Raw genomic sequence first — 6,000 nt, 5'->3', positions numbered from 1 at the left:
ATGGAATAAGGAGCAAAGTTGGCCGTTTGATAGCCAATCCGGTCTTTACAAACTCGATTTTCGGATCTTGGGCAGAATTGTCTGGTAGCTACTAGCTAGAGCCGTAGTAAAACGATTGTTTCTATGCTGACAGTGAAAAGGTGAGGATATTTGAAGTAAGAGAAATCTCCCAGACTGAAGACTCTACCGTGTGTATAAGCTACATTATCTATACGTTTAAATGTTAGCTGTGGTAACGCTGCCGCTCACGTTTTTATTTTGTGAATAGACAGGTAGCTAGATGGTTAAAATTTTTCCTGTAAAACAATGGAAAAAGACAAAATTGCATAATTCTTCACCTCCCAGAGTAAAAGGCCATGAATGCTACATTAGCATGGTGACCAACAAAGCGTAAACAATTCACTGACACCTTTTAATAAAATGTTAAATATAAAGTAATAATATCTCAATAATTTCAATACCCCCCTTTAACTGCTTTATACAAATGATATTTTTGTTTTTGGAAAATGGATTGTAAACATTGAACCAGTGACTGAAGCTAGAGGGGCTGGAGGAGGGGCTGGAGGAGGGGCTGGAGGAGGGGCTGGAGGAGGGGCTGGAGGAGGGGCTGGAGGAGGGGCTGGAGGAGGGGCTGGAGGAGGGGCTGGAGGAGGGGCAAGCTGAGAGACAGCAGGCAAGATTTCGAAGACCATGTGCCTCAGAGAGTAGTGAGACAGACTGAACCAACAGAGAGACAGAGTGGCCCAGAGAGTAGTGAGACAGACTGAACCAACAGAGAGACAGAGTGGACCAGAGAGTAGTGAGACAGACTGAACCAACAGAGACACAGAGTGGACCAGAGAGTAGTGAGACAGACTGAACCAACAGAGAGACAGAGTGGACCAGAGAGTAGTGAGACAGTGACCGAACCAACAGAGAGACAACAATAAGCAAGTTTTGATTTGTTAATGCTGGTACTGATAGAAAGGTGTCAGAAAACAGTGCATTGCAGTTTGTTGTGTATGGGGCTGTGTAGCCGTAGTCCAGTCAGGGTGTCCCTGCTGACCCCTGTCCACTGCAGAAAGTGCCTACAATGGGCACGTGAGCATCAGAACTGGACCATGGAACAATGGAAGAAGGTGCCTAGTCTGATGAATCATGTTTTTTTACATAATGTGGATGGCTGGGTGTGTGTGCGTCGCTTACCTGGAGAACACATGGCACCAGGATGCACTATGGGAAGGTGGCAACCTAGCGGAGGCTGTATGATGCTTTGGGCAATGTTCTGCTGGGAAACCATTCATGTGGATGTTACTTTGACACGTACCACCTACCTGAGCATTGTTGCAGACCATGTGCACCTTTCATGGCAATGGTATTCCCTGATGGCATTGGCCTCTTTCAGCAGGATAATGTGCCCTGCCACAAAGCAAGAATGGTTCAGGAATGGTTTGAGGAACATAACAATGAGTTCAAGGTGTTGAACAAATTCCCCAGATCTCAATACAATCAAGCATCTGTGGGATGTGCTGGTCAAACAAGTAAGATCCATGGAGACCCCACCTTGAAACTTACAGGACTTAAAGAATCTGCTGCTAACGTCTTGGTGCCAGATACCACAGCACACCTTCAGAGGTCTAGTGGAGTCCATGCCTTGAAGGGTCAGGGCTGTTTTGGTGGCAAAAGGGGGACCTACACAATATTAGGCAGGTAGTCATAATGTAATGGCTGATTGGTGTATAGGGGCTTTATAAGGTATTTAAATCAATATGTTCACGTTACAATTACAATTAAGACTAGTATTACTAGTTTTCCTATTAGTAACCTCTTCACCTCCATCTTTTAACCATACTGTAGGAAAACACAGGGAAAGTGGTTCTGATCCTGAATAACTTCAATTAAAATGACATGGATAGGACATGGATATTATGTAAAACATCTAAAACAACGTGACATGTAATTTTGTAGATGTGCTATTCTCAGAACATTTTGTTGCTACAGTAATTATATAGTATTATTGCTACATCGAAAAGCTGAATGTGTATGCAGTCTGTGCAGGGCCACTGAGATCTGGAGATAAAGGAGTTTCAAGAGGCTGGCTACAGAATGATGCTGAGGCTGAGGTGATGAGTTGTTCTGCAACAGGTAATGATCAGCGGCAATGAAGTCTAACAGTTCAGCTACAACCATCTTTTAACTATACATTTCTTTAAGACAATTGACCTGTTGGTGTATGGACAAACTCTCGTTTTAAATAATTTAGCTGCTAGTTGCTAGTGGGTAAGTACTTAACTGAGTTGTTAGTGCATTTTCATAATTTTACATTGTGGACAAAACAAAATGACGACAATGACAGAGAGCCAAGATGGAAGAGAGGAGAGAGAGAGAGGAAGAAACAGAGATGGGGGAAAGAGAGGAAGAAACAGAGATGTGGGAGAGAGAGAAGGATACAGAAGAAAGCTGGGGCCTCTGGTGGTTGTGTGTCCCTTCCTTGTTCCTTAATGAATCAGAAACATTCTGAGGTTTTCTTGATGAAGAAAACCATCTATTCATACTCTACTGAGAAGGATCCGGAAAAGACAGCTGGAAGAGGGAGAGAGAGAGAGAGATAGAAAAACAGGGAGAATCAAAAAGGAGATAAATAGAGGTTCTGAAAAAGACGAAGGAGAGAGAGAGGGTGAGATATAGGGCAAGAGTAAAAAAAGTTGGAGCTGAGACATCTGTTGAGACTGTACGGTCATTCAACTAGTCATCTCTCCCTCACCCCCCACCGTCTCCTCTCTCTCCCTCACCCACCCACCGTCTCCTCTCTCTCCCTCACCCACCCACCGTCTCCTCTCTCTCCCTCACCCACCCACCGTCTCCTCCCTCTCCCTCACCCACCCACCGTCTCCTCTCTCTCCCTCACCCACCCACCGTCTCCTCTCTCTCCCTCACCCACCCACCGTCTCCTCTCTCTCCCTCACCCACCCACCGTCTCCTCTCTCTCCCTCACCCACCCACCCACCGTCTCCTCTCTCTCCCTCACCCACCCACCCACCCACCCACCGTCTCCTTTCTCTCCCTCCCTCACCCACCCACCGTCTCCTCTCTCTCCCTCACCCACCCACTGTCTCCTCTCTCTCCCTCACCCACCCACCATCTCCTCTCTCTCTGTCCCTCTCTCCCTCACCCACACCACCCCACCCTCTCCTCTCTCTCTCTACAGACACCCCCAGGGCTGTAGTAATGTGGTGATATCATGTATCCTTTCTGTCTCTGTTACACCAGGGTGCATCAAGGTTCCCGGCAGCCTGGAAGGCCTTCAGACTGCTGATAGCTATTGATCCACTGGTGGCTGTGCTATTAGTTGGCTGGTATGCAGCCAGAGCAGTGGGAGGAAGTGAGAGTTCGCCAAGCCTTCGGGGTGGCCAAGATCTCACTAGATCTTCAATACGAGATCCTCAATACGAGATCCTCAACACGAGATCCTCAACACAAGATCCTCAATAAGAGATCCTCAACACGAGATCTGTCAGTTTCTGTCTCGCGTTGCTCTGCATGCCTGGTTGTGTTTGGGTTCAACTAAATCCCTGCACTCTTCTCATTAAGGCATGTCTGCACTAACAGACTAATGTCTCTGCAACACCAAACACATCAAGGGAGCTAAAAGACTGTTGGCTCCAAACTGCTTCATGGCTCCCTGCCATCCAGGACGAGGCAGTGGCTCTCCTGCTCTTTCCATCATTCCATTACTCCGGAAAGACCTGCTCTTTCCATCATTCCATTACTCCGGGAAGACCTGCTCTTTTCCAGCGCTGACGAGCCAATGCTGTTGGGGACATGGGAGAGAGGGAGGCGGGTCACAAGGGGAAAAACAACATAAAAGACTCACCATGTACTCACTAAACACTCACCATACATTCACCTTACTATTGCCCTAATTGGAAAGATTAGTATTTTCAGGAATGTAGATGTTTTTTAATAGCCATTACCTAAGCATTAACAGCACAACCAGGACCTTCTACCTGAGAATTTCACAAACAGGACATTCTAACTGAGACGTTGAAAACCAGAACATTTTACCTGAGAATATCACAACCAGGACATTCCCCCTGAGAATATCACTACTTCTGTATTATTTTTACTGCCTCAGCCAGCTAACTATGACAACAGACAGTGCGACAAAGTCAAACTTTAACTCTTTTAATCTCGAAATTGACAGTGGCTACAGCAGACTACTGACATTTAATGGGAGTGAATATCAAATGTTGTTTTGTCCAGTGATATTTTAAATAATATCCACAGAAGGAGATATAAACCAGCTACACCTGAGTTCATGTATGACCATAATGGGAATTTAATGAGTTCTACTACTCCGGCTATATACAAGCATCTATCTATTCACCTCAGTGAGAAGTTGATAACAGATGACCCCCACAGACAATAAAAAAAATACAGTTTTTAAATATCCCAATGTATTACTAATGCAACGTAGAGTGATCTTACTTTCACAATGACTACCACTCCATCTCTCTACCACTCCATCTCTCTACCACTCCATCTCTCTACCTCTCTATCTCTCTACCTCTCAATCTCTCTACCTCTCCATCTCTCTACCACTCCATCTATCTACCACTCCATCTCTCTACCACTCCATCTCTCTACCTCTCCATCTCACTCCATCTCTCTACCTCTCCATCTCTCTACCACTCCATCTCTCTTTTCTTCTCTCCCACTATTCCTATCTGTCCACCTCAGTCTCTGTCTCTCTTAGTTTTGCCCTGTCTGTAGTTTAGCCCTGTCTGTATTTTAGCCCTGTCTGTAGTTTAGCCCTGTCTGTAGTTTAGCCCTGTCTTTATGTTAGCCCTTTGTTAAGGTTAGCCCTGTGTTTAGTTTAGCCCAGTCTTTAGGTAACCTGATGGCGCTGGATACATTTAACCTTTTGGTTGCAACTTTACCCACATGTACAGCAAATATCTTTGAGTAATAACAGACACAGCAATTCAATAAGAAACACTGGGCACTTACACTGAGATAAGCATATTGTGTGTGTGTGTGTGTGTGTGTGTGTGTGTGTGTGTGTGTGTGTTATGCGTTGTGCTGGGGTCAAGCACTACTTATCTGAACTGTGAAGTAAGACTTCCTCTGAGCTGATGAGCTCTCTACTTTACAGAGTTGGCCCATTCACTCTCCTGCAATCTCCCTCTCCCACACACACCATTTATGAACAACAGCTAGCCAGCTACACACCACTTATATACCACAGCTAGCCAGATACACGCCACTTATATACCACAGCTAGCCAGAAACACGCCACTTATATACCACAGCTAGCCAGATACACGCCACTTATATACCACAGCTAGCCAGAAACACGCCACTTATATACCACAGCTAGCCAGATACACGCCACTTATATACCACAGCTAGCCAGATACACGCCACTTATATGCCACAGCTAGCCAGAAACACGCCACTTAAATACCACAGCTAGCCAGATACACGCCACTTATATACCACAGCCAGTTACACACCATTTATAAATCGCAACTAGCCAGTTACACATCATTTATATACCACAGCTAGCCAGATACACGCCACTTATATACCACAGCTAGCCAGATACACGCCACTTATATACCACAGCCAGTTACACACCATTTATAAACCGCAGCTAGCCAGTTACACACCATTTATATACCACAGCTAGCCAGCCTACACACCATTTACAGTGGGGAGAACAAATATTTGACACACTGCCGATTTTGCAGGTTTTCCCACTTACAAAGCATGTAGAAGTCTGTAATTTTTATCATACGTACTCTTCAACTGTGAGTGACAGAATCCAAAACAGAAATCCAGAAAATCACATTGAATGATTTTAAGTAATTAATTTGCATTTTATTGCATGACATAAGTATTTGACTATCCCTTTTGCAGAAAAGCATCCCCAAAGAATGATGTTTCCACCTCCATGCTTCACGGTTGGGATGGTGTTCTTGGGGTTGTACTCATCCTTCTTCTTCCTCCAAACAAGGC

The sequence above is a fragment of the Esox lucius genome, chromosome 12 (assembly GCF_011004845.1).
Source record: "Esox lucius isolate fEsoLuc1 chromosome 12, fEsoLuc1.pri, whole genome shotgun sequence".
Taxonomy (NCBI): Eukaryota; Metazoa; Chordata; class Actinopteri; order Esociformes; family Esocidae; genus Esox; species Esox lucius.
Note: the sequence above shows the minus strand (reverse complement) of the source record.